The following is an 11,434-nucleotide window of genomic DNA, read 5'->3' on the forward strand; positions in this document are numbered from 1 at the left end:
CTTCTTGGCTGGCAGGTGTTTCTGTTATCCAAATTCAAATCAAGGCAGAGTTCCATCAGATAAAGGAAAGGAATCTTTCCTTCTAGTTGTAAACCCGTGCCTTCTCAAAATATTTCTTATGCAGGGTGATTGCCTTCTTTCGTTTCCATTGCTCTTTTTATGCTGTTGATTTTAGATGGTGGATACTTGTGCTTTGATGTCTTTTTTTAAAAAAAAATTCTCATATATATTTTTTATTCCTTCTGTGCCAGTTTGAATGTATTGTGTCCCCCAAACGCCATTATCTTTGATGTAGTCTTGTGAGGCAGATGTTTTGGTGCTGATTAGATTTGCTTGGAATGTGCCCCACCCAGCTGTGGGTGATGACTCTGACGAAATATTCCCATGGAGGCATGGCCCCACCCATTCAGGGTGGGCCTTGATCAGTGGAGCCATATAAATGAGCTGACTCAAAGAGAAGGAACTGAGTACAGCTGTGAGTGACATTTTGAAGAGGAGCAAGCTTGCTGGAGAGGAACGTCCTGGGAGAAAGCCATTTTGAAACCAGAACTTAGGAGCAGATGCCAGCCACGTGCCTTCCCAGCTGATGGAGGTTTTCCGGACGCCATTGGCCATCCTCCAGTGAAGGTACCCGATTACTGATGTGTTACCTTGGACACTTCATGGCCTTAAGACTGTAACTGTGTAGGCAAATAAACCCCCTTTTTATAAAAGCCAATCCATCTCTGATGTTTTGCATTCTGCAGCATTAGCAAACTAGAACACCTTCCAATAAATTATTTGAATAATCTCTAGAAGAATGCCTAGTATCTTGGCACATAATGGTAGAACTATCAGGCATCTCTTCACTGTTCAGTTCCAAATATATACTAGGTAATAGCAAACAAATTTCGTCAGCTTAGTTCATCAGATATTTGATTCTATTGGTCTAGGGCATTTTCTATAGGTTGCTTCTATCAGAACAGGAAAAAGCAAAGTTTTGTAGATGGCAGAACTTTAATGTAGGGTTTTATTCCCAGCCCTGCTCCCTTTCTGTTTGGTCCTCTTCCTTTTGCCCCATGCTCTGGGGTATTCGAGCTGAGCTTCAGTGGTCTGTATTCCCTCCCACTCCTCCCTCAATCACCGGGTTGCTCAGAGCCTATAAAGGTCTATAAAAAGTAGGATGCTTTCTTCCTGTTCTCACAAAATAATCTGTCAGATCAATCCACATTGAAGAAGTGTGACTATACAGCCCCTCCTATGTAAGATGCTTGCATTTAACTGGGGCCCTAGCAGAAAGCCTAAATCCATGGGAATCCATCTATTTTGGGCATCTTAGGGGCTGACAAAAGAGATGACGTTCATTCTGGCAGCCCATTCTGGCAGTCCTCAGATTACTTTTTGCAAATTACATTTTTATTTTCAAAGCCCTTTCACATGTTGGGGACAGACAGTAATTTGTTGAGGCCACTAAGGAAATGTTTAGATTCCCTTTCACTAATTTAGTACACGTAGGTTAAATAATTGACCAAGGTTTCCCAGCTAGTTATTGGAATTAGGGCAGGAAACAACATGTGGGTCCTAAGACCTTAAGGCTTGGAGTCTTAGCTAGATTTCAAGGTGTCAAGGCAAATCTCACACTTAATGAGACTATCTAAACCAAGGGGATACCATGCTTTGATTTATTAGTTTGAACTTTGTGGACAATAAATAAAATGTCCAGGATTTCGACCTATTTCCATCTAATGGGATATCATTTTTACTCTTCAAGTATTTTGAACAAAGCCCCACTGCTTTAGGTAAATTCACCAAGAAAACATTTGAATGAACCCTTTCATGCTTCTGTCCTTGACTGTCTGCATCCTATATGACCAGACAAGGTGAAGTACTTGAAAGTACAACATCCTGGACCATCTTCACCACTGTTTGCTATTATCCCAGCCCTGTTTCCCACTGATCTCTCAGAACCTTGTAGCCTTGCCAGTATTTTGAAAGCCATTCATTGTTTCTTAATTCAAACACTCCACAGTTATATACACCTGGAACACCTCACAATTTAACCTTCAAGCAAAGCAACAAATTCCCAGTCTACAGGGTATTATAATAGGGTAAAAAGGTATTTGGGTTCTCTTCTAACTGCTTTTAAAATCTGAGTATGTTTGGAATCTGTCAAAATCCAAGCCTCCCATATGCATGTATTATACTTATTGCATTTGTGTTTATTGCAACAGTCTCCTAATATTTCTTCTTTCCTCTTCCCCATTTTTCCTCCCTTCCTCATCAGCATATGATAGAGCAATCCTATATTCTGCTGCCAGATATGTATTTTTAAAATATTAACCACATCTTTTCTGAACCCACCTCCCAGCTAAAAATTCTTCAGCTGTCTTCCACAGCTTAGAAGCTGAAGCCCTGATACTCAGCTTTGCACCAACTATTTGCATTCCACGCTAAGCTTATCTCCTCTTTCAACCTCACTAAAAGTCTGCCATGTTCTATCCACGACAGAAATTGAGTGGTCCCAGAACTCATTTGGTATTTTCCAGATTCTATAACGTTTTATGCTGTACCCTTGGTCTGCAATCACTCCTATGTTTGTCCCTTCCCGTAGCTTTCTATAGTTAAAATCAATTAAGTCAATATCTCCTTTGCAACATCATTCTGTATGGACCAGTGTTGTAGAACATTTCCCATTCTCCTTGAATTCAAGTATTATTGTTTAAATATGACCCATCTGCTTCTGGCCTCTCTCCTAAAAACACAAGTGAAAGCTCCATGAGGGTAAGAACTCTCTCTCATATTTCTTTGCATCCCCAGTAGTTATCCCAGAACCAAGCTCCTACCAAGGGCTCAATAAATATTTGGTGAACTGAATTCAACTTAATTTGATTGGAATGAAATAGAGATAGATTCCCACTTCCTATATACCCCTATAAAGAATCCTTTATCTAGGATGCAATTCTCTGTGCCGTGTGCAGTAAAATGACCTGTAGGGAAGGGGAAAGAAAACCATAGAAAACCAGAGAATGTAATGAGAAGGGCAAGCAGAAAATTAAACATGGAGGCAGAAGTCTGGGCAGAAGAGGTGATGGGAGATATCTCAAAGCTGTGTTTGCATAGCAAGTGTAACATTTTTAGACTGCAGTTTGTTAGGGTGTATGAAGTGGTGTGGAAAGATGGCTGATGACAGTTTAGTGTAGGTTACAGTTATATAGCCAGTTACCTGTGGCACTGCACTGAAGTCTGGCCATCTCCGTACCCATATTATTCAGCGATATCGCAGAACTCCAGAGAACTTGAGCCCATCCTGAAACAACCCAAGTAGGTTGGGAGAGTAATTCAAAATATTACCTTAATTGTTGCAATGTCATGGTAACCAGTGTGATTTGTTACCAAAAGAACTAAAAAGAATGCTCCCTTGTTTATATTCAACTAGAGTTAAATAATAACTCTGAATCAAATAATTCTATACGTTAAGGTCCTTATGCAATATTACGTTAACAAAGAATCTGGAAATCTAAATTATAAGTCAGCCCTTCTGCACCTAATTAGTGGTGTAGACTGCAGCCCCATCAGATAACAAGGATGCGGAGGGGTCCCCAGTCCGCAAAAATAACCAATCATCTTCATTGTCCTGGGATGGTGTGAGATTACAGATTCCTCCATTTTTGGCCACTCTTAGGCTCTGATTAGATGCAAAAGTTTTAACACTCTTTGTTGATTCTGGACACCAGAGGGTAAGACGAATTTTCTCATTATTTTCATCTATGAAGACATTAAGTTCTCTGAGACTTTTATTCAAACATATTTCTTCTGGAGGTATAATACCATTTTATGGAAAGTGGAGGTATTAAGAGAGAATTATCATTATTTATTATTACAAAGACCATCATCAGTTCAGTGTATAGATACTAACTAGAGATCTTAGCTTCTTAATTTCGGCAACATTCCTCAAGATAAATTTTTTTTTTTAAGTCAAATTCTGTCTACAAATTGTGCATATCTAAGTGTGTTTTTAAAATCTATCTACCTGCCTAGAATTTGATCTGGGTTGCCTTGCCTGTAACACTTATTAAATAATGACCACATGAGCCTATTTTTAGAAGTATTTCTATTTCTTATAGCTTAATCTCCTAAACTCAGAAAAAAAAAAATACCCTTAGTAGACTATCCATGTGGATTTCTTACTTTACCCACTGTCCAACTTCGAGTTGTTTCTTTTAATTGTAAAGAGGGCTTGAGTTTGATGACTTTACATGGAGTAGTTATTTTATCTTCAAACACACATTTTCAAAAAGAAACATAAAAAACATTATATCAGAAAATTTTTCAGTCACCTAAACAGACTAGTCTTAATATTGGCATGATACTTATCTCTGTGGACAATACGACTTTGGAATGAGTTTTCCAAGAAATGAAGCAAGGATATGGGTAAAATGCACATCAGAGTTTATCAGGATCACGGCTATATGACTCCAGTGCTTTATGCCAAGAAGTTTGGAGTAACTGCAATTCCTGTTCCAGGCTTTCTTAATTGGCATTACTCAAATTTGGATAATTGACTGAAAGTGTGAGCTTGTGTACACTAGTGAACTTGTTCTGCAGAGAAGAAAAATGATAACAGCCTTCTTTGTCATCAAAGGGTGAAGAAATGTGACAATCTGGGAACTGGTTTTAGGGCCCCATCTGCTAAACCAGAGAGAAATCAAGATTTTACAGTTCTATAAATATTTTAGTGTATCCCATCATTTATGAACTGTGGCAGCTATCATAAAACGTCTCTGACTTTTGTTACAACTGCATATAAGGCCAGAAAATTGCTTCTCGTGGTAAACCATAAAAACCTAAGTAAAAGCACCATTCCTTTCAGTATATTCTAAAAATATACAACCTCCCTGTCAGTACATGGCAGAGTAGTTACCATCCCAAGATGCTTGTTTCTTTCTCATTTTTTTATCTGATCTTACCCTGGTCTTTTCAAGCCCTTTTGTATTTCAGTATCTTTTTATGTTTCATAAATAACAAGCCATCACCATATAACAGCTGAAATAGATTTTACTTTGTCACAACCTACTGTAAGCAAGAAACACTCAGATGATTATAATGCTCCCATACAATAAGCCTTCATCCTTGATCAGTGTCTAATTGCTCAAGATGTGATTTGCATTTTGCCTCTACTGGGTTTCTGTAGTGCCATGATGAAAAGAGCTTAATCAAGAAGTGACCAGCACTTTTATAAGAGGTAGTGACTGCTAAAGAACTTACACGGAAAAATATATAAAGAAAGCCTGTCTTGACAGGAAGATTAAAATAGTGATGTGTGGGTGGCTTCATCTCCTTATCCCATACAATGCTGTTCTCTGACTTCTTAAAAATATCTTATAATGCTTGTGATATTCTAAATTCTTAAATGTGTTTCAATCCTTCTGATGGGCTCTGAAGCACACAATAGCTATAAGGATCATGTACCATTTCAAGGAGGACAAACTATGCAAACTGGCATCGTTTTGCAAGAGTGTTTCTCTCATTAAGAGGTTATGATTTGATAGACACATTAAAAAGAACAAGGCATTAGATCCCAGGGTTTTCAGTCATTTGCAGAAATCTGAGAGGATACATCCTCTCATTGTCTTCTGATGTACATACAATGCTATATGGCTCATACCTGGGGGGGAGGGGTAGGTGACACAATGTTACCTTTTGCTCTGTTTCTTATGCACAGATGAATTCATGGTTTTCAGTGTCCAAATTCTACCTGAACATTTGTCATCCAAGTCAAATATTTCTCAATTTACTTTTTGAATGTGATTTCCAACCCCCTAAAATCCACCCTTCTACTTCCATTTTCTTCCCTAAAAATAAGCCATTTTCATTTGCAGTGAGCAATGCCAGCTCACTTTGGATGGCAATGGGAGCATGAGACAACGTGAAGCAGATTTATTGTCTATGAATATAGTTTGGATGCTGTGGTGATTAGGTTCATGTGTCAACTTGGCCAGGTGATGGTGTCCAGGTGTCTGGTCCAGCAAGCACTGGCCTAACCATTACTGCAAGGGCATCTGTGGCTGGTTGATAAATCAGAAGGCTGGTTTATTAAACCATCAGTCAATTGACTGCAGCTGTCGCTGATTACATCAACAAAGGGCATGTCTTCCACAAATGAGAGAATTCAATCAGCTGGATTTAACCCAATCAGTTGAAGACTTTTAAAGGAGAAAGAGAGAGAACCTTCACTTCTTCTTTGGCTAGCCAGTGAAGCGTCTCCTGGGGAGTTCATCGAAAACCTTCATCGGAGTTGCCAGTTCGCTGCCTGCCCTATAGAATTTGGATTCCTGCATCCCCACAGTTGCATGAGACAGTTTTATGAAATCTTATATTTACGGATATCTCTTGTTGGTTCTGTTTCCCTAGAGAACCCTAACTAATACAGATGTTCAGCTTCATGATGGACAACCCTGTGAGCTGGCATTCTCAGATATCAGAGGCCGAATGGAAGTCATCCCTTGTCCATCCTTCTCTACTAAATAAAGCCCAGCTCTGACCTGAAAAAGCCCATCAGGGCACAGGCCATTTGAGGAAAGGAAGGATGGACAGAACTGCGGGGACACTGCTGGGATACTGGGCAGAACCTCTGAAGAAAGACAAGTGCATGGCTGGTGTGTACCAGGGTATCTCCACTGCCCCTCACTGGAGTTCCTTCCTGTGTACCTGGGCTTCTCCCAAATCAGGAATACAGAAGACAGATGAGTCTGAACCTTTAATGGCAGTGATGAGAGGAGCAAAGGATTTCTGACCAAGGAACAGGTGGTTTGAAACACTTGTCCCAAAACCATCCAGGTGCCCCGACCTGTGACAACTACATTCATGTACTGCAGACCAGGATCCCAAAATAAGAGAGGGGTAAGTGCAGAAAGTCACAGTGACGTGAAGGACTTACCATGAGTAGCAAAGGTGACATACAAATTACAGTCTTGTGAAACAGCACAGAGGGGTATACCTCTTGCTAACGGAGACAAATTCATTTAATAGCTCAAATCCTTACTTTCTTCTGCTGTGAAATGGGCATAACAATAGTTACTCCAGAGCTGGTGGGGCCAGCATAATGTACTGGTAGGTTCGTGCTACTCAGTAAATATTTTGAATAACACCCCTGCCTACCCATAATTGTTCTGAGAATCAAAGTATATAAGGAACTTGAAAGCCTTGGCACAGTACCTGAATGAAAGTAAGTACTCAGTAAAATTTAACTCTCATTATTATCAATGCATCAGTGTTCTTGGCACACAGTAGTTGCTCAATTGATTTTGGTTGAATTGAATTAGATTGAACAGAGAAGTATAAAAGTATTGAATAGAGATATCCTTCCACCCATTAAAAACAATCCTGCACGGGAACATTTAAGCAATATTAGAATAAGGATGAACCAAATGAGGATCTAATAGTACCAAATGTGGTACTAAGCACTGTCTAATCTTTACTTTAAGAATTTTTACATTAACACTGCAAGTTAGGTCATTCTCCGCTTTACTACTAAAGACACTAAATTTCATGAGAGGTCAATGAACTTGTGGTTACACAACTGAACGAACAGCAAAGTTGGGACTTGAATTCAGATTACCTGGCCCCCAAACCAAAAGACAAAGGGGAAAGTCCATACTGAAAAAAGTCAAAGGCGCTCAAGTCAACCTTCTGTTTGCCATGCTAGAAAAATAACCTTATAAATGCTGAGTAATTAAATTGATATGCATCTTAATATTTCATCTAAAAATTCCTAAAAATCTCTTGCAGTGTTGTGATTTGTGAATAGTGTATAGTAAGTTCTATAGATTTCCGTAGCTAAGGACTTCTCTGTTAACCAGCACTGTTTCTGTTTACACTGTGACTCACTGTGGGGGTGCAGGATCTGGCTGCAGTGGTGCCGTGAGTTCCCTGTATGTTTCAAAAAGAACTATCCCTTGCTACCATGCCAATGAAGAGAACATTCCAGAAACTTTTTACAGGTACCTTCTCTCTTTGGTGATGAGGGACTGAACACTATGCAAACTCTTACTTCTTGTTGCTATAGTGTCGTTGCTTTCTCAGAAGACAGCATGAGGACCAGTGAGCAAAAATGATGGAAAAGCAGATTTAAGTTCTGGCAAAGAAAGAACTTTCCAAACATTAAGGCAGTTGCTTGGTATCACCTACTCTGGAGGACATTTTAGTTTTTGGCAGGATATTAAACATGGCACCTGAATTTCTTTTTGACTCTAAAATTCTATGGAAGAAAGCATCCCTAAAGCAGATATTATCCTCGAATTGATAATCCATAATAGAATTTTTAAAAATAAAATGAAGTTTAACCCTTTTAAAGAATAATGGAGAGGCCCAGTGGCAGAAGTGTTCATTCAATCATGTAATAAAAACTGCACTGACCAAAGCAAGCGGGGTTCCATCTCTGGGAAACAAACACAAGAGTGGGATCTGGTTGGAGTCCAACAATGGGTCTGAAAGATTCAGATGATATAAAAATCAGCATTGGAAGATTTGGAAGGCATTTCAAGACTGCAAGTGGAAGGTGAAAATTCAACCAAAGAAGGCCTTGACGTATTTCTGAAATCTTTTTATCCAATGAGCTCTTCTTCAGAGCCTGTGATCGGCTGTGTGCTTGTGACATCAGAGAGCTAAGGAGACCACAAGCCTGGGGTAAAGAGCCATGAATTCCACAACAACACAAAAGCACAGCCCCTCTTTGTCTTGCGGTGGGCCTGCCGGAAACACTGCAGATGGCGCGATTTCATTTCCCAAGCAGGAGGTGGATACCGGGAGGGAGCCCAGCAGAGCTGATGTGTGTTGTGGTAACTAAACCTATGCCTGTGTTTAATCAAAGGGACCGGTGAGTAATCAGCAGCAGAAGGCCACGGGCACACGGCAAAATGCCCCAACGTGCTTGCCCTCCTGCTCTCCAATGGCCCACGGACATTCTTAGAGAGGAAGATGCAAGGTAGACAGGCTCTGCTGTTCAGTCCTGGTTTTCCAGCTACGCGGCTTTCACAGAAACGTTTGCCTCAAAGCCCACCAGCACAGGACAGCACAATAGCATTTACCCAAAGATGGGGGGCTTGGTGGACTGAGACCTGTGATGGGGCTGGGTGGATGGTTGTCTGGCAGCTCTGTAGTTAGACCTGCAGGAGGCGCTGAGGTTGCCTCTTGTCCACGTTGGCAGCTTGCGGGGCTGAAGTGGCATCCCTCCCTCATGCAAATTCTCTCTCCCGGAGATCTTAAGGGGGCTGCAAGGCAACTTGGCATTTTAAAAGTCTGTCCCTGGAAAACCTTATCTTCCTGTGGCACGCTGGCCTCTCCTCCTTTCCTAGGAAGAGCAAATAGTTCTTATTCATCATAGAATGCTGTCTAAAATGTAAACTAGACTGCACATGAAGTTATAGAATGAAAGTGAAATCTAACATCCAAAATCACTAACAGATTTCATAGTGAGGGCAACTTTTCCAAAGGAACCTAAATGAGATAGAAGCTAGAAAAGTTGTGATGTCAATTTTTAGAACATTTTCCTAGTGCATGAACTAAATCTATAAACATCCATCTAGACTCAGCATGTTTGGATATTTGGAATATTATTATTTTGCAAATAGCCTATTGGTGTGTCTTTACTGAAACTGGAGCTATGTACCACTTTTGAATTCAGCCATAATTTTAAAATTTTTTTTTTCATTACTTCATTTGGGATTTGAAATTTGCATTACTAAGAAAGTTTAAAAGTTTTAAATGTATAAACATCATCTTCTTTTTTCTTTCATTTTCCTTATCCATTTATTATCTCTGTGTTCAGAAAAAAAAAAAAAACACTGTTGGCTTAGTAAAATGACTAGCCTTATTTAGTATTTCATAATAGTAATAGCCAATATGCAACATTTATTGAATGTTCAGCCCCGAGTGCTTGTAATTCTTTAACACAAGCTATAATGAGATGTGCTGAGGGAGCCTTTTCTCTTCTCCACTTTTAGAAGACATAATCAATATGAAAATTTATACAACAGCTCTACATATCAATTCTTGGTCAAAATCAAATGTCAGGAGAATAGTCCCTTAAAATGACAGTGGTAGGTCTTCCAGAAACCCCTAGCTCCATGAGCAGTTTTTGTTCACAATCAAAGGCAGCTTTTCCGTTCTGTGTAGGGGACACTCAGTCCTAGAAGAGGAATGCCAATGCAGAGTCATAAGTAAGGGACATTATAGACCTTCGTGGATCACTTGTTCTTGTATGACAAAAGACACCTGTGGATGGAGAAACTTGTTCTGCATGAGTTTCTACTCAGTATTTGAGAGATGGCAACATTTCTACTCTATGAACTTTTCACATGTTTTTTGACATCTAGATATGTTCGCACAGCTATTTGTTTTCTCTCATTACATTCTTCCTTGTGGGAATGAACACAGTGGCTTGGAGAAGGCAACTTATCATGTAGCTGTGCCTGGAACAAATACTCATATGACCCAGTAGGCTGGCATGAGTTAACAGCATCTTATTTATACCGTCTATATGAAGACCACCTTAATTCAAAGAGAAATAATGTTTTCCTTTTAGTATCATTTTCAAAACAGGCCTTGGTTTATCACCAGAAATTGGAGATAGAGAGGGAATATGAAAAAGCTTCCTGTGTCTATTCTGATTTGTTCTTTACTTTTTAGTTCTTTATTTTGTAGACTTAAATAACACAATGGGAAATGGTCCTATTCTCCCAAGAAACCATAAACACTCTGCAAACCCAAGAACAAAAAAAGACAAAAGAACATGAAAGGAAAGGGTTTTATGTTAAGGAAAACGACTTTGCTGTGTTAGAAAAATAGTTCTCTGTTCAGAAAACTTTTGTTCTTGTCTGCAATGTTTGCCAGTGGTCCTTCCTGCTCTTCTTTATATTCAAAGTGAAAAATCACTTGATGGTGGAAAGTTACCACTGACCTCAAGAATTAGAGTGCTTCGCCCTGGGCCATGATTTCCATTCTTACTTTTTGCAGGACATAATCTGGTTTCGCCATGACTTAATTTCTTTAGAGTCTTGAGCCCTGAGGCCTCCAATAATTTCCATGTCTACAGCACCGTACACTGTTGGTAAAATCCACTCAGGGATAGCCAACAGAGGATGGAAACACTGTCCTTATTTTATGAATAAAACCTGAAGAACCACTGCCAATTTTATTCCATAGCTCCTCATTCCAATGGATACTTACACATTTTTGAACTTACTACTCAACTTGGCATTGAACTATAAAACAAACGAAGAAAATCGCTCGTAACAGTTTTAACCTCTAACTTTTGTTTGGAGGGTGCATAGCATTAGAACAAAACTTCACATTTGCAAACATTTATACTTCGAAGTACCTCATAGGAGAGTTTGTTATATGTGCCACCAACATGCTGACAGAAACAATATATGGGTTTTCATTTCATATTACACTG

Source organism: Choloepus didactylus, chromosome 7 (assembly GCF_015220235.1).
Source record: "Choloepus didactylus isolate mChoDid1 chromosome 7, mChoDid1.pri, whole genome shotgun sequence".
NCBI lineage: Eukaryota > Metazoa > Chordata > Mammalia > Pilosa > Megalonychidae > Choloepus > Choloepus didactylus.